Below are 18,976 nucleotides of genomic sequence, written 5' to 3' on the forward strand. Positions count from 1 at the left end.
CTCCACCTGCAGACTCAGAAATCATTCAGTAAAGATTGGGAGTAAAGGTGCATCTCTGTTTGTGCCTTTCTAATTCAAGTATTTCAACAATTTCAAGGTTTTGTCTGCAGCTGGGAAGTGTAATTTTAAGTACACAGCTGTACTACAATCATATCACAAAATTACCCTGCTTGGATGGGGATATGGATGGAGACAAGTTCCAAAAGGCAGAACAATAGCTTTCCTCTCAGGAGTCATGGTTTTCCTTCCCACTATTGCTAACTGTGTTTTCTTGTTTGAGGCATTGGAGATCAAATTATCCAATTGGTCTATTAATTTAATTGATGCAGTAATAAAATGCATTTGTCTGCCTAAATATTATCAATGGTGTGACAATACCAGTTTCCTCTAAAATTCAGTTTTGCTTCTAAATGTTACAGCAGACATGAAATTGTCACCTGAATCTTTTCAACTTTTGACTGTTGTGTGCTCCTGAAACAAGACAGCATCAGGAATCTGCATTCTTGTCATTACGTTTTCCTCCAAAACAATCTCTGGCAATTTTTCCACAGCTACTTTCCCAGCTTAGAAAAAACCCAAAACAGCAATGAAGAAAGAGGAGTATTAAAAAGCCACATACAAATAAATAAGTTAGCCAGGCTAGAGGAAAGAAAGAAAACAGCAACACACAGAAGTTAGCCAGTTCCCAAACAGTTTAATAATCTTCCACTTCCTTCCATGTGATTTCTTCCTGCTGTCTCTGGGCAAAGAGTAACCACTACTCTCCTTTGTGCTAAGAAACAATAAAATTGTGCTTTGGCATACAAGCAATGAAGAGCAGAACAAAATCTGACCACAATGTCCCTTTCACAATGCAGGGCATGATGATTCTGACAAGTCTCAATCACAAGATCTCTTTAAAATCAGATTTAAAACCATACAAAGGGAACAACCAGAACAGCAAGAAGCTAAATACAACTTTTTGCCAAAATGTCAAGTTATCTGAACACATTAGCAGGATCCTGACTACACAGCTATCACATCTTGTCCAAATTCTCTTTACTTTTTTTCTTTTATCCAGATCCTGAAATACGAGCAAATGGAATGTATTTATTAATGAGTAAATTATATTTAGATTTTTTTTTAAATCAGAACTATTCACACAAAATTGCAAATACACCAGGTACATTAGTGACAGATTTCAATTTTCTGCACCCATAATACTGGCATTGTTGTTGCTATAGGGATTATGCTGCCAGTAGCTTTTGGCAGCATAAGAGCAGGTGACATTCATTACTCAGGTCATGTTCTTCTAGATAAACATTTGTAAACAAATTACTGCTTAAACTGCCATTTCCTGGCCAACAGCACACTCATGTCATCTGGTTGTGGGCACAGTTCCTCCCACTTCTATCAGAGACGATACTAGAAGTGAAAAGAAAGAAGTCACAAAATAGATTCAGCTGTTTTGACACAGAAAGGAGCAGAACAGGAATGACTGAACTCTGTTCTGGACCAGAGGCAAATAACAATGCCAGGGAATTGTGTTCCCTTTGTCTTTCAGAAGAAAAAAAGCCAGCAAAACAAAACCAGAACCTAGCTGAAACCTGAAAAGGGTGGGGAAAAGAGCAAGTTCATTTTCTGTACAGCATCATCAACAATTCTGACTTTGTAGTAACTTTGAATTTTAATTCAATTTAAATCAACACAATTCTCTAAAGGTTGGAATGCTCACAGAGAATGGCAGCAAAGGTTAGTGACTATACTTGATATTAAATTGAAATGTCTCCCTTTGCTGGCTTAGATCTATTAATTGATTTTTAAAAAATCTATTGTTTTTTAACTTATGCTCAGCTTTTCTCTGTGTCATGCCCAGGTAGAAAGTAAAAGCAGCCTTTCCAGCAGGAAGGGATGTTTTAGATTGCAATACTGAACAGAACAGTCCATTCCCTGTCAAAAAAAGGCCCACAACATTGCAAGAAAAGAGCATCTTAGAAATGGATTATTTAAAGCCTCAAAGAAAAGTTTGCCTTTGTAGAAACTAAACAGAAAATTAGAGAAAATGGAAAAAAATGCTTCAGTTATACCTGTGGCTATGAAAGCAGATTAAAAAAAGAAGATGAAAGGTTTCGAGTTGCACTGCTGCATATCCTGAGCCACAACAGGCTCCAAAGGCTACGCACACATTTTTGCTCTCCCAGGGAAAGAGAGGAATAGAATAGAAATTCTGAACTCCAGAGATGATCCCTATCCTCTCAAAGCATACCTCAATAATGGATTTATTTTTTTAAGTAAATATCGAGAGAACAAACTAAATATTCAATAGATTTTAAACTGCTCTAGTATTGGAAATGTTTGAGGATTGGTATTTTTTTAAGAGCAACCTAAGAAGCATGTAAAATCTAGTATAAATAATTGCCTAATGATTCTCAAGCCCTTTTACATTTATTGCTAGTGACAACATTCAAATACAAGACAGTGTAATAATTAATATTGCAATTAATTATGGCAATTAAGTTTCTTTCAACTGAAGAAACCAGCTGCTTGACAAGCGATAAGGAATACATTATGACTTACTCAGCTGAGCAGTTATTTGTGTAAGCAACATACTATCTCTGAGAAATCTAGTCACATAAATAATGACTGTGTGGAAATGAGTAGTTTTCATGATAAATTCAATCCCTGCTTTCAGGTGCTCATAAAAACTCATGTTCTAGGCAAAGAGGAGCTCAGGACACAGGCAAAGCAGGCAGCTGCCAACATGGAAGCTCTTGGAGGCACAAAGCTGCAATAGTGCTGCCACCTGCTACTCCTACAAGTGATCAACTCTACAGAGATCCTGACAGCTGAATTTGGGGGTTTTATGGCTTACAGAGTGTTTGCTCCTCCAGGGTCTCAACGCTAAAATTTCGAGCCTGAGCAGTGATTCTGTAGAATGCCTCTACCTCCATAAGAAAACAAGCCGTAAAAACCAGCTTGCTTTCTTGCCACAGGACCATAGAATAACATGGCTCCTTTAGGCAAAGGTGTACTATAAAAAAACAAAAAACAAAAAAAAACCAAAAACAAACAAACAAACAAACAAACAAAACCAAAAAAAACCAAAAAAAAATCACAAAATTTTCACCCACATCTGTGTGCTTCTGGGACATTCAGCAGAAGGTTCTAGAGAGAGCAGAAGGAAGATTGGCACAGGACAAGGCTTTGTTCCCTTGTCAGTAAAGCCACATTTTGGGCTCACAGTGCCCAATTCTACTCATATCTGCACCACCAAGCAAGAGGTCACATGATTTCTGTCCTTTGAGATGTATCAGTAATGCTTTGTTCATGTGTTTTTGTCATAGCTTTGCATTCTTTTTCCTGGGAAAAATGCTTACCAATGCTGCTCTAATACAGTTACAGTACAACATTTCCCATCACTATTACTTTGATAATTTTATTTCCAGACAGCCCTGATAAAATGAGTCTGTCTCAATGCTACTTTATCCAACCTTATAACATAAGGTTTGGAGATGACAGTTGAATGTTACAGTCTTTGTTTTGGCAAAGCACCATATATCACATCTGTCCAAGTTGTGCACTGTGAAATAATATATCCTAAGCACTAGAAACCCAAAAATACAGATCTTATGTTTTTAAGCAAGAGTGGATAAAACCAGTCCTTTTTCTATTTGTCTGTGTTTTCTTTTTCTCGATTCAGCATTATTTACAGATAAGCTACAAACTATAGAAAGTCAATAAAAGAAAGCTGAACTAACAAAGCACATGACACAAAACAGCTTATCAGGAAGAGCTGTATCATCTCCTTGCCTGTCTCCTTCAAGTGAAAGGAGATCTAGAATTTATAGGGTGCTGGTAAACACACTTTGGAGATTGGAAGCAGAAGCAGGAAGAACACAGGGCTTGCCAAAGCCACATGAGGGCAGAAAGATAGGAACAATCATTATCTGTGCAGCTCAGCTGGAGGCAGCTCCTCGGAGGTGTGCAGTGAGAAAAAGCAGGGCTGCAGAGTCAGCTCACTGCAGACCTTGCTGCCCCAGCTTTCCCAGCTGATGTAGCAGTGACTGACAGCACCAGAGAAAATAATACATCACAGAGTTTTGGGTCAAGCTGCTTTCCTCCTATAGAATATTGCCTCAGATTTAGAAGAGACAGAAAATAGAAAAACAGGAGGGTAATTGTAACTTTTATCTATAGACATCTCAGACTTGGATGATGCAATCCTATAAGTAGCTTTCAGTGCACTGGCTTTCTTTAACCTCTGCTAAAATAAAAGCCCTTTACTGCACAATTGATCTTGCTGCTCCCCTGAAGCACTCACTTCAAGAAGTTTGAATTCTAAAACACCAGTATTTACACAAAGAAAAATTACCTTTTGGCATATAAAGTTGTCAAGACAATAGAGATTTATTAAGGATTAATAGATCTCTGAAAGTCCTCCATTTATAGTCTGAAGCTATTCCTATAATCATCAACATAAATTTTGGTTAGAGAAACAGCTCTTGCTTTGTGCTGCCATAGAGTCTTAAAAGGATACAGACACAAACCACAATGCACCTTCTGCACTACTTCTTACAGTTAGAGAGGATGATTGGTCCTCCTTAAATAATTTTTTCTTCAGTTGTTCAGCTATGAGATCAGCAGGACACTTTCAGCACTAATGAATGTAGTGCTGTGTTGAGTACATGTCACTGGGATAGCTGAGAGAAAGAAAACCAAGAAGTCTGGAACACCAAGGAAATCCTGTTAAATCAGAAAGATGTATTAGCCTTGAAGCCTTCCAGGACATTATCTCAGAGCCAACTCACAGACAAAGGTCAGAAAAGAAGTAATGAGGCTGCCCTGGCACTGTGTTGAGCAAGAACACTGCAAGACTGTAATTTAGACAATGTTAAATCAGACAGCACAGTCTTGTAGAAATGCTTTTTAAATTTTAAAAGCACAACTGGAACCACAAATTCTTTTATTTTTTCAAATAATTATTTTTGCAAATACTCATAAATCCTCATGCATTAGTCCAGATTTATCAAAGGACTAATCATAACTGCTGGTTTCGTTTTTATAAGATCTGTTGAAGGCAGCTTTGACTATAATGACATGAGACATGTAAGTGTACATTTGTGCAGGTGCACATCAAAGCTTCTGAACACAGCCCTAATTAAACTTCTTGCCTGCAAAACTATCTGCACTCCACCATGATGCTCTTCTCCAATTCTCAGTGCTCTGTGATCCATTTTAGTTACCAGTTTACTTTCCTTGGCGCTCCCTGGGCCTTACAGGGAGCTCCTTTCTTCCAGTCTTTACACTGGTTTATGACTGGAGAATAAGGAAATTTGTACTTGTATGTTTTTGGAGAATTGATGGCCATGTCAGCTACAATTCCTACACTGATAAAGGATAGCAAAAAAATTTAATCCTTGCACTGAATAATGACAGTACAATAAAGTAAGAGGTATTAATGAGTCCTTAAGTCAACTAAAACATGACTTTTTAAAGGAATATTTTTAACTGGAACTACTGCTAGTATAGTATTGCCCTAAATTCTGGCCTCAGGTACAAGAACTAATACAACAATGAAGCCAAAGATCCCCAGCCTAATAAATAAAAGCAAGTGCAACAGCAGAGAAACATGTCCTGATTCACCACTGTGGAAGCACACCTGGAAAATGAGAAGCTCCTTAACCAGTTTAAGAATTGGCCAATATTCAGAAGGAATCCAGCAGTTTGGCTGGGGAATATAAGACAAACAGAATCAAGCATGTCTGACTGACAGCACTGATAGAGTCCAAATTAAAATACTCATCAGTGTAAGTGGATTGTAAAGGATATGACAACTTCAAACTCAAATTTTAATTAAATATCCAAATTTTATATATTTGAAGTCAACCTTTAAGGATAGGCATTTTTCAGGAATTTCTTCATTTCTGGGCATCATGGCAAACTGGCCCCAGGGACAGAGAGGATGGTGGGCTGATCTGGTGTACTGGCAGTCTAGGACATAAGAGTGACAGCTCCTTAGCACCTTTCAGCAGGCAGGCATGAGGTGAGAGATATTGAAAACAGTCTTGTGGCAATGAGGACACAGGGATTACTCTTTACAGCTGTTATTCAAAGCCTCTAGAAATCAAGTATGAAAAAAGTCAAGCTTGGATCAACTCTTATTAGGTATCTCTCCTTAAAAGTCACCTGCTGATATCAAGTTAAAAATGCCTTAACCAGGTCATAAAGGTGAAATTCAACTCTACAAAATACCAGTTTAAATCCCATTCACCACCTGGAGTTTACATAAAATTTAAGAAGCACACGAATCTTGTGTCAAATTTCTGCTCAGGAATCAATTTTGCCTTAACATACAAAGCAAACTACAGTGAGAGAAAGGTTATAGCATAATATTTAAAAGAAAATATGACATTCAGAAAAAAGTAAATATCATCATAATCCCTATAGTCTTCACCTCCTCACTAAGCTGAAAATGAATAGGGTAGCTATCAGCTATCAGTTCACTCAAGAGGCATCTGCATAATACACCTAAAACAGGTACACAATGACACTTATTTTCATATAAAATCCAAAATTTCTACACAAAGAAGTTCTAAACACAATCCCAGATCACATCCATCTTTCTTTGTTGGAAGCATAAAGAAAGAAAAAAAAGAAAAAAATATTCTAGAACCATCTTCCTCCTAACACATCCTCCCAGAAGCACCAAGCCAGGAGGATCTTCAGATGCATTTGATTGCAAGGATTCTTCAGATGCAATCTTCAGGTGATCTTCAGATGCAATGATTGCAGGATTTCAGACATTTTTCATTGCTCAGACTGACAACATGAAATGAAGGCAAAGAATCAACCAGCTAAGGAGCTACTTTAGATTACATGGAGTTTTGACTGCCAATACAGCTGTACACCAAACCAGCTGAAGGCTTTTCACCAATGCAGGCAAAATTCAGCACTGCAATATAGCAACAAGGGGCAAAGGGCAGGAGGAGGAATTAGTGCCCAGGCCAGTGTACTTCTCTCTAATATAAAAATGTAAATTGCTCAGTCCTCCCTTCCCCATCATTATCTCCAGCAAAAATTTAATCTGAACAGTGTTAGTTTAAATTAATATTAGCAGTATACAGGTTAGAGAGTACAAGTTATTAGATTTATTTGTACTGGAAGGAAAATTGGAGTGTATTTAGAGAACAAAACCACTTGATGTAAATCTTGCTATTATTATCCACGGTGATACTGGGTCAGAGTGGAGAATAAAGTAAACCTGGTTGTTCTGAAAAACAAGTTATTTACTGCTTGTGTAGAAGTGTTTGGAATCTAAGTGCATAAATCTAAGGAGCTTACTTTAATTGTTCAGGAGAACAGCAGATGCCAGGATTAAAATCCTAATTTACAAAACCAGAAAACCACATACAGGCACTCTCTGAGCATGCTCTCTAGCTCTGGAAGACTTCATGCACACACTATAGAATAGAAAAAAGATCCTCAATACTTGTGTAGTTATTTCTATTTTATACCCAATACTTGTCTCTCAGGATTAATACAGCATGCTCCTTTTCCAAAGGATGTCTAAGCCATTGTGTAAGGGATGACTCCCTCCTCTATTGATCTCCTCTAGCCATATCACACTTCTTTTGATACAGCTCTGGCAGCAGGAGGAGGAAACCATTATTTGATTTAGCACATCTTGCTGCTTTGTTGTGGGCAGGCTCTGTGCCCTGTGTCAGCTCAGAACCAGCACTGAACTCTCCCTCTCTCCCTGTTCTGGCAGGCTTGGCTCTCCCAGAGCATTGGCCAAGCTGCTCCTGTCAGGGCACTGAGCTGTTCCTGCCCATGTTCCCACACTTGACAGGAGCAGCAGTGTTGAAGGTACAGTGTTTGTGAGCTGCAGCAGTGCTGGAGGGCAGCTGGGCTCATTACTCACTTCTCCAGCTGGAAACAGAGGATTTATTGTTGGGAGACCTTACCCCACCAGGGCATCTCAACCCAAAATTATCAATATACACCCTCAGCCAAAGTCAGCTGCTCACTTCATTGTCAGCATGTCAGAACCATGGACTGTAATTTTATTACCTGAGCCAGATCAGCTTGTTTGACTAATTGTGATTGCTCCTGGGTTTAGCCAATAGAACTGAATGAATTAAAAGCCCCAAGGTTTCAGATTTTTTCCCCTATATAAGCCAAACTGTTTTAAAGCTTAATAAGGCAACAACCACTTGGCAACACACAGGCTGTTTCCCCACAAGCAGTTCAAAAAAAGCTCTTCTCCCCTGTTCAGTGAATCTAGTTAGGAAACCAGTCTGCACCACCACAACACCAGTTCTGTGCTGGAATACCAAAGTAAAAAGCCACAAATCTTAACTTCATTGTTATATAGGTTATAAATGATGAAAGAGCAAAGCTGAGCCTCTCAAAAGGATGTACTTTTAAAAGTCTGTCCTGAAACCTGAAATCCCTTGAAATTATACCTGAGGTGATGTTAACCTACTTGCCTAGAAATAAAAATATTCACAGCAAATTACTATTGCAAATATATATAAATATATATTACATAGTGAACTATATATGCATAACTCACTTGGGAGGGTACCTTAAACATCCTGACATTATTAATCAGAAATAAGCAATATGGTTTCTACAGGGTATTTTAAATTATTATTAATATTGCTGCTATGTCCCTTTCCTAAAATGCACACACAGAGAAAATACACCCTAGAATTTAACAATTTGCATCACCCTGTTTTGTCCTTAGACTTTCACTTTGCACTCTCTGGTGTCTGCCATCCAGTGATCTGGCAGCAGTGTTTTATCTTTATTAAATGACAGACTACATTCCTACAATCAAGAATACTACAGAAAAAGCTTCTCTCAGTTTCTTCTGTACTTTAAATAATGAAGTTTTCCCTTTCAGCTTGTAATCAGAAGCCCCAGGATTATTGCCAAATGTGTTTCTTGGATACCAGGCAAAGGCTTCCTGTCTACCATTTAGTTCTTTAGTTTCATTTTCTAAGTCAAGCTGAAGGCTCCAAAAAATATTCATTCACAGTTTAAAGACTTGCAAAAAGGAAAAGATTGTCTTCACTAACTCTTAGCAATCAGTAGGAAAAGAGAAAATTTAATTTTGACTGTTTAAGTTAAAAATTATTTTCTGATTAACTACTTCACTAAAAATCAATGAAGTCACATTGAAAAAGAGCAAGGAGATACAGACCTTGTCATATTTAAGGAAATAATCTTTAAATTTATTGAAGGAGTGAGTTTTCCCTCTTGTTTCCTCACAAGTGAAAGATCAGGAAGTAGAAGAATTCACTTAACAAAACTTGATCTCTACTGAAAGATAACATGGGGTATTACAAGTCCCAGCTATGACCCTGAGACACTCATGAGAGGTGGTGGCACCTCCCATGAAACCAAACAGAGAAGTGGCCATGGCTGCCACTCTCCATGACACAGCACTTCCCTGCACTGCCCTGTTACTGCAAGATCTATTACAAACATTAGTCATCCTCTGCTTTCAGTTTGTTTGTCATTCACAAATCTTTTTTCCCCTTTTCTGCTCTTACCTATAGGTTTCAAAATGTATTCTTTTCCTTTCTTTTTGAAAGCATGATCTTATTTTTCTCACTATTATTTCTGTTACCAGGTCCAAACTGGAAGCACTGGGTTGTATTCAAATTGGTTTCCCCCATACCAAAATATAACCAGCTGCCAGAGCTAAATGATCAGGCAACATGGACCAGATCTTGCTGAAAATGACAGTTTACTAAATTTACAGAAGTCCCATTACGAAAATTATTCCAAATTTAATTTACTGTCAATTCAGTAGATTGTGTTTCTAAGCATCTATTTTCAAGTTACTATGGAAACAATTCCTGACACTTCTACCCTAACTCAAAAATTAAGATGAGTAAGTTTAATGTAAAACGCTTAGTGTGACAAAGTGAAGTTTAAGGGGGGTCAAGCAGGATTTCAGGCGTGGGCACGGCAGAGGCAGGCTCAGGTGGGAGCGGAGCCATTTCCCGAGCAAGAGCTCCCTCGAGCGGCGGCAGCGGCGCCCGGGGCTCGGCAGCGAGCGGGGACACGGGCCCGGCTCCCCGGCTGCCCACGAAATCATCCCTTCGATGGGAGGAGACAATTAAGAGGGACAAATAACACACAGAACATAAGGGAGTTCATAACCTTAAGGTAATTGAATTCAGCTCAGGTCAGCTGCATCCCCAACTGTCACAAACACACACGGAGTATATTTTTATTTTTTTTTTAAGTCACCAACATTACTTAGATTTGGAAAACTGACATTTTAAACACCAGGCTTTTCTCTCTCTTTTTTCTTTTTGTCTTCAAGATTTGCTGATCAAAATGAGAAAGGAACAAGAATGTTCTTTAAACTACATGCTTCAGTTTTGACCAGAAATGAAGTATGCCCATTTCATCTTACTTGAGGGGGAATCATTTCTTTCCAGATAGAAAGAAGATCTCAAATTTATCTGAAGATAGTCGAGATGAACCACTGTAATTGTTGTTGTAGAGTGCCTGCTTCTCTGGCAGCGAAGGCAGAACAGGAAAGCCTCAGCAGGGAGCACGGGCACCCTCGGCTGCCTTCAGCAGCGCATTCGCACAGCGCCGGGAACAGCCCCGATCCTTCTCACACAGCCAGCCCGCCCTGCTTCACTGCCACATGGAAAATCTCCGGGATGCAGGAAAAAAGCAAATAAGCAGCAAGAGGAACGAGCTGAGGTCCTTTACCACAGACTTTTCCTAGAGGGAGCTGCTAACGTACCACAGCACAAAGCACACCCTGATGACAGCCATCGCTTGGCACACGGTCTGAATGAACTGTTCCCAGCTTTAATCAGAGAGGGCTGGAAAGCATTCCAGGGATGAGAAAAGCCGGCGTTTCCCAAGGCTCAGACCTCAGGCTAAGAAGTATTTTGTCAGTGACTGCCACCTCCAGTTCGATAGCCTGGCTGCAGGAGCTCCCCCGGCCAGCGCTGGGTGCAGGAAACCGGCCGGCTTGGGTGCAGAATCGCAGGGGCTGCACTGGGTATCCCCTTGCAGACACAAACACACTGCAACGAAGCACTTGCAATTTTTCTCACAGGCAGCAGATGCCAAATTCCTTCATTCCATACACAGATGAGAGAGGGAAAAAAAAAAAGGCAGAAATCTCCAATACAGAAATCTCCAATACTTGTCTGATATGCTAAGTTGCACGTCCAACATAACACAGACTATTTAAATGACATTTAAAAGGTGGGGAAATTGCATACACAAAAAAGTCAGAATCCCTTTGCAGTACCCTCTTGTCTGGACTCTTCCTATTTCCTCATTACTTTGCAAATCAGATTTTAGCTGTAAATGCTGCATTTAGTTAATGAAAGGGATAGCTGCTGTGCTCTATTAGAAGCATTAACCAAAATTTCCCCAAAATTGGGGAAAATTCTTTAGAACAACAACTTCATATCACAAATAATCTTAGCTGAGAAGACAGTCTGGCTTTATTTTTGGGGGAGTTTGATTAGATTATCTTAAAACTCCCAGTCTTATATATGAACCCTGTGACCAAGTCAGGACAGCCATCTTTGAATATCTCAGGTATTACTGTTTCTCACAAACTCTTCCATTAATTTTTTATTCAGGCCTTTTCTCTCACTTCAAATTAAAAAAAAGTCATTAATAACACAGGAAGAGATTTTATTTCTTCATCTTTCCCCCTTCCCAGACCTCTCAGAAGAAGTCAGAAATGAGTCATTATTCAAGAGAAGTACAATGAAGATGATAACAAGCTAACAGTTATTTTTCACATTTTCAGAGAGTGCAAAGGTAGCAGATGCATGAATACACAATTCCTGCTTTTAATACAAGAGAAGATCTGCAAGTCAATTCTAATATTTCTCTCCCCTAAGTTCTGCATTATTCCTGCAGGCTAAAGAGATTGGTGGGAGCTGAAAGGCAAAAATCTCACTTTCAGATACTCTGTCCACATTATTACTTCAGAGACAGATAAAAAACTTTTCTGATTTTAACTTGTTATTCAAACATGTTTCAAATTGGTAAAGATCAGACTGACATTGGGTAAAGCTCCAGACTTGCACTTATGCTGAAATAAATGGTAAAAGTCAGATCAACTGGAACAAGTCTGAAGCTAAAGTTATGAAGTAACCTTTAGAACTACAACATATAATGCAATAGGTATTGGTGCATGGTTAAGCAAACTCATAAAAATCTCTTTATAAGGACAGATGTGCCCTTTAGTACACAGCTCTGAAACAGCACTCTTGAACCAGTCAAGAGATACTGCTCCAGCTTGTAAAAGTGTTTGATGTCAGAGAGCCTCAAATGTGACAATCCTCTGCATTTTTTCCAAGCACAAAGATCTATCTTGTACATAAAACTTTTATCAGATGCACTTCCTCCAAAATAACACATAACTCTGGACATCAAAATTTTGACTATATAAAGGACAAGAGAAAATGCAGATGCCTTCATAACTGAAGATGAAATATTATTTTTTGTTATTTGTTTTGTAGTCTTTGCACTCACAGAAATAACTGTAGTGAAATATTTTGTGTAGACTAATTTATCTGCAACACAATGTAAACTGGGAAGAGTGTGTGCAATGGAAAATGGAAATGTAGAAACCTGATATTCAGCAGTTTCTAATAAATTCCTTATGCATTTCCTAAGCACTGACTATAAATTTGTTGATCTATTAATAATTTGACTCTTAGCTATAATAAAATTACAAATATAAGCTTAAAGCATAGATGAAAGAGTCCCAATTCATCACCAACTGGAATTCATAACAATTTTCAGGAATCTCTTTACCCCGTGGAAGGACAAGACCGTCAGAAGCTGGGCTGGCTTTGTTTGAGGTGATTTATGTGTAGGCTGATGAGCAGGTGTGGGTTCCTCTACAGAATAAATAAGTTATTCAGTGAACTGTTTCTACAGAATACTTCCAGTATAGCTGACACGTGTCCCAGCCTCAAAATATTACACACCTTTGCTGCCTCCTTCCTTCTCAAAAGGTATGTTGTATGGCAGATGGACCTTCAGAGGCAGCTTATTGCCTCCAGAAGCCATATTGCTGTTGGGTTTGGGGTTTTGCTAAAGCATTCTTAAAATAAGTAAATATTAAACAACTGCTGTTTGTCCCCAGTCACCTTCTCTAACAATTTCTTTCATCCTGGTTTAAATTTCTGTACAGTCCAGCACCACCTTACCTCCACTCTTCACAGCCATTCCCCTCTCCCTCTGCTTTTAGAGGGCCTGGTTTACCTGTACCAGCTGGTTTACCAATACTTCAGGAACATTTAAATATATCTAAAGGTGTAGCAACAGCATCTTTACATTTATGTGACAGGAAAATGTCATTGATACTCTGCTTTTATTGAGAACAGGCCTTCACATAAAGAACAGATACAACACAAAGTAGAAATGACAGAATGTTTTTTTTTTTCACTGAGGATGTTTCCACCCATTACAGGAACCAGGCCCTATGAGGAGAGACTGTTAAAAGCAGATAAAGATGCAAACTTCAGCTGAATCCAAATTTTAAGCATGAAATACAAAACCTGTGTAAATCTGTGTGCATGCAGAGATGGTGGGTTTGCAGGTGTTTTTACCGAATGTAGCCTTTATCTTAATAATGTGCTTTGTTCTGACTCCACACAGAGTTAAGTGCACACAACCAGCAGGGCTTCACAGTAATGCTTGTGAAGAGCTCCTGGAGTGTAAGTGAACCTGAATTGTCAGTAAAATTAAAAGATTGCATGCTTCCAACTCAGGGAAAAAAGAAAATTCTTCCAACACTGGAAAAAAGACAATTCTTGTATAAAGTAGTGAATGCAGGCATTACACAGTTATACTACAAACTGTGGTAACCAAAAGCAACAAACAGCAAAGCCACTTCTTACACCTCAGCTGTTACATGCACTATTGCACCCTAATCAATTGAAACACTTTTTCCAAACACAAACCTTATTAAAAACATTTTTGTCTACTATGATGATTACAGTAGCACTGAGATCTTTACATTAGAAAAAGGAGGAAGCTGGACTTCATTCAGAATCTTATATAATACAGAGACTGCAACAGGGCTGGCTGATCTTCCCTTAGCATTGATTTTTATACATTTCCTCCCAAATCATGTTTCAGCAAAGATGCTTTGATTTTATCAGTTGTATATAAAAAAATTATGGGTTTGAAATAAACTTCTCACAAACATTCTCAAGTCTTAAGCTCTTTAAAAGCTATTAAGAAAAATTCCTAAAACCCACTCCTTTTTGTTTAAGGTAAAACATTGATTCCTTACAGAAACTAATTTTCACACCACCTTTTTTCAGTACTGATATCCATATAACATACCTGTACCACACTTCTGTTGCAATAAGCTCTGCACTCCATAGAAATCCCCCAAAGCAGTTTTAGCACATCAGGAACAGCAGACAAGGCAACCAATGACACAATGTGAACCTGTCAAATAATACCAAAAATGATGATTAGAATAAAACAATAGTGTGTTGATGCTTATCCAGGGTTAAGACACAGACACAGACAGAAATGCACAGACTGTTCTCAAACATTGCCTAGTACAAAGCTTCCAGGGAAATCAGTGAGAGGGGGTGAAATCAGCTGCAATTCAAAGAGAAGGAAGGTCCTTGCAATGTCAGCTTTTCAATGTGTATATGCATGCACAACCTTTTTAGCTTTTTATACACATACACACTTTTTTCTTTACTCATCCAGCTCTTACTACAGGATAAAATAACAGTCCTTTTGAGCTTTTTCCTGAGCTTAGGAAAAAAGGCTTTTCATCTTGCTAAAGACCATTATAAATACAGCCTGATAATCTAACTTAGTACTTCATAACTTCAGCTCAGACACCATGTGCCAAGCTGTGTTGAAACTTTCAATTTATCTTGCTCTGGCTCACAGAGGAAGGTTTGTGATCAAGAGTTCATTAGGAAAATATAAAGTTAATAAAGTTAACTGGTATATTTTTCTGATCACTTCCAGTCTTGAAAAAGGTCTATACATAACACTTAACACTGTTCATCACAGAGAAATCTCTCACTAAGGAAGAAATTAAATCTTTCTCCCCAATCTATGTTGCTCTGTGATCTCTGACTCTACACCCAAAACCTCCAAAACCTAAATCCAAATTCAAAACACTTTATTTACAAGAATAAAAGGATTTGCCACATGCCCTTCAGATGGAAACAACCCAGTAAAGCCCAAGTGCCTTGATAACTTGGCATTAAAAATGCAGAACTCCTAAATTCTTCTAGCTAACTCAGAAGGAAAATCCCTTTAGCTCACCCCCTCCCTGCTCTCCTTTCAGATCCCCACAGTCCAGGCTTTTTAGCTTGTTCAGCACTACCTGCCAGTGCTCCCCTCCTCACTGATGTCTGCTATACCTTTGTAAGGAACACATGCCCAGCACTCAGATAAAAAGTAAGGAACTTTCTGGTTTTCTCTCAGCTATGCTCAGTTGGGGTTGCAGGCAAAGGAGAGACCAGGGAGTTGGTGCTGGCATGAGATTCAGTGAACTGAACAAAATGTGTGAAACTACTGACATGACATTAAAAAATTCACTAGGAATTACAGAAAACACTATGAGGGCGTGACAAAAGTTACAGATAGTGCTGTGAGGGTGCCACAGGTGCTTAAGGAGGAGTTGGAGGAGAAACTGTCAGACAGCAGAGAGAATGGGAAGGGACTGCCAGGGACATTCCAGGACTGAAGTCATGCAAGGTCAGCACTCAGGGGAACCGTGTCACTAACACCATGCAAGGCTGGCATTATCTGAGTAACCCAAATCTGAGGGCAGATGGAGCAAAACTGGGGCCAATGTGCAACAAGTCATCAGGGGTGGATTGTTTATTTGGGAGGAGCCTGCCCTGGAAAAACAGAGGTGTAATGACAGCAAAAACAGGGCCAGGAAATGGCCAAAGGAAGGAGGTGTGCAGCTCATTCCTGATGAGCCCTGGCTTTCATCACCACTCCTGGGCAGGACAACAAAGCAGAGCTGCTGTGACCCTGCCAAGGCTCCCCCTGCTCCCTGAGGGAACAGCTGGCTGCCTCTGCCTGCTGTGCCCTCGGCAGCTGCCCTCTTCCCAACAGGCTCCTCAGATTCTCCACAAGTTTCATGTCCTTTCTTTGTTCTTCACTGGCTTGCTTTCCATTGCTAAAAGGGTCTAGAAATCAGAGAGTGGCAGGATAAACTAACTGCCTTATCTGATGAAAGCTGATACCAAAAACAGCATTTCAAAGAATGGCCATATAAGCTCAGTATTTTTTTTCAGTGTAACTGCATTCTTTAACAGTATTTAAACAGAACACCTTTTTTAATTTCAATTTTATTGTTTAGTAATAAAACAGGAGTTAGTGATGCCCAGTCATATTTTCATGTTCAGACCACTTTGAACACATAAAATAACTTCATAAATAAGCCTCAACGGGGGTTACTTCATTTGTAGTAACATGAAATTGATGTCTTTCCAATTCTCCAGTGATGAACATGATCAATATTATTTTATTTCTAAGAAAGCATCATTTGACAAAGGAAATTAAAATTGTTTTATATAAAGAATGAAAAAAAGGCCTGAAACAGTAACTGAATTTGAATAGTCCCTTTTGGTGCCTATGTAAGGATAAAACAATACTTCAAAGAGCTGAGAATTGTGCAGTCTATTTAGAAACAAATAAACACTCATATAGCTACTGCTTTTTATCATAGTGAGATAATAATAACATTAGAACTAAATGAAAAGCTCTTATCTGAAAGAATAATAAAATCATCTTTAAAAATGAAAAAGACATACAAAGGAAACAAAGAATGTGCAAATGATAGCAAAAGAAGTGGGGGAGGATACAGTTTTGGATTCCAAGGGAAGTCTCAATTTGAAGATATTTTGAAAGCAATTTGAATGTGAGATATGGCCAGCTGTGTGTCCTATGTGTTCTGTCAGTGCAGCTCACAAGTCTGGGCTAAAAGCAGAGGGCAGGAAGAAGAAACACCACCTTGCTCCTCATCCACATTTGAATTCAATAAAAAGCTAATCATCCCAGCCTAGGATTCTTCAACTCCACTTAAAAACAAAATGCAAAGTTTCATCCCAGAGGAATTTTCATATTATTTATTGCTTGGTTTGATTGTGCAAGATATAAAGCAGGCCTGTAGTAAAAAAGCTGGCTGTTTTGGCAGGGAAGAAGAAAGCACAAATGCTGCTCTGAAGTGCCTCGCTGGGCTGTGCTGCAGCTGATGGCCTGAGCTGAGCTCACCCCCAGCCCACAGCCCGGCCCATCTCTGCCTGCCAGCACGGCCTCACAATGCCAGCTGCCTTCAGGAGCCACCCAGCTGCCAGGACAGCAAAGCCTGGCCTCAGTCATCCTTGCAGTGAACTTCCTCCCCACAGGCACAGATAAGAATGGCACCTCACTGGTTTGAGCAACTCACCTTCTCAGAGCTTTAGATTTTTATTTTTTTAATGCCAAGAAAACATAAACACTATGGTATGCTAAACATTCCTTATATGTTAAATAGTGCTTATATCAGTCTGCTGATTCTGCTTAACACCTAAAAAAACCAAATCTGAGCTGTAGGGCAAAGAGGCAATCCTCCACACACTCCCAACTTTTCTTCCTACCTGACTGCCCACTAAAAAAAAAAAACCAAACCAATATGACAAAAACTATCTTCTCTAGAAACACATCAATCTGTCAGCAAGTACAATCTAAAATAGTCAAGCCATGTATGCACAGCAGAGAGTTCTTAGAGCAGATTTATTTAGATGAAACCAAGTAAAGTAATGCACAGGTAAACCAAATCATGAAGCCTTACTGGCTCTGTAAGTTAAACCATGAAATTCCCAAAGGCTGTACAGGCAACCTCCAAAAACACCAATGAAAAATACCTCTCCTTACAAGGACTTTTCTTTCTTTCTGTGCATCTCTGAACCAGACTAACAATTACAGCCCATAGGACTGTTTTCCACCAGCCATTCTCTGCCTGCCACTCTTTTTCCTCCTCCAAAACTGGTCTCCATTTTCTTTTGTTCCCCCTCCAAAACTGGTCTCCATTTTCTTTTGAAGCTCTTGACTGCTGCCACACCTGCAATCCCAGAGGCAGGTATTAACCATCATGTGCTGAAGCAGATCATTACAGCCCAAATAAACACACTGATGGAATTGAGGGCCCCAAAAGCACCCTCCCAATAAGCAGCAGAGAAGCCACCAGCAGCCAGTACCTCCCAATCCAGCCCCAGGATTGTGCAACCACAGGCTGTGTCCCCATGAAGGGCACCCCTGCAGACAAAGAGGGAAGAAGCCTTCAGGCACTCAGATCTGTCCCCCTGAGGCAAAGGACCCATTCAAATCTCCATGCCACAAGCACAACAACCTTTTGAAAGGGCCTTTTCTGTTCTCTCCCACAGGTCAGGCCAGTAATCTGTTCCCAGCAGGCTCTCCTCAGGCCTCAGCCTTGCTCACCTCTTCCTCAGGGAGCATCCTCTCTGAGGCACAGCCTGGGTTTACCCAGACAGAAAGCAAGAAGCCAGTTTTGGGGTTTGCCCTTATACAGACCCCATACCATCACCTTTATCCATGTACCTGCCACAGCTCTTAGAACCTTCCAGCAGCCCCTGCCCAACAAGGGGGTAACAACCAACAGCCTACAGCCAGGGAAGGGCTTAGCAGTTGCTCTCCCAGCCCAGCTTTAAGAGACAAACATCTAATTAAACACAACCCAGCTTTTTATTTGCCTGCAAAGAGTGGTGCCCAGCTGGAGCCTTGGGGTTGGCACACTTTGTGAGTCACTCTGGGCTTCACACAGCAACTGGTGCTTCAGATCCCAGCAGTGGAGAAAGCACAAAACCAGAGCAGATGGGTACCAGTGCTATTTCTAACCACTTGGCAATATGTCCCTGCAGGAAAACCCACTGGTGCCTGAGGGTCGCTCCATGTGCCCCATGCTCCTCAGTGCCATGCTTGGGAA

Source organism: Zonotrichia leucophrys, chromosome 11 (genome assembly GCF_028769735.1).
Source record: "Zonotrichia leucophrys gambelii isolate GWCS_2022_RI chromosome 11, RI_Zleu_2.0, whole genome shotgun sequence".
Lineage (NCBI taxonomy): Eukaryota > Metazoa > Chordata > Aves > Passeriformes > Passerellidae > Zonotrichia > Zonotrichia leucophrys.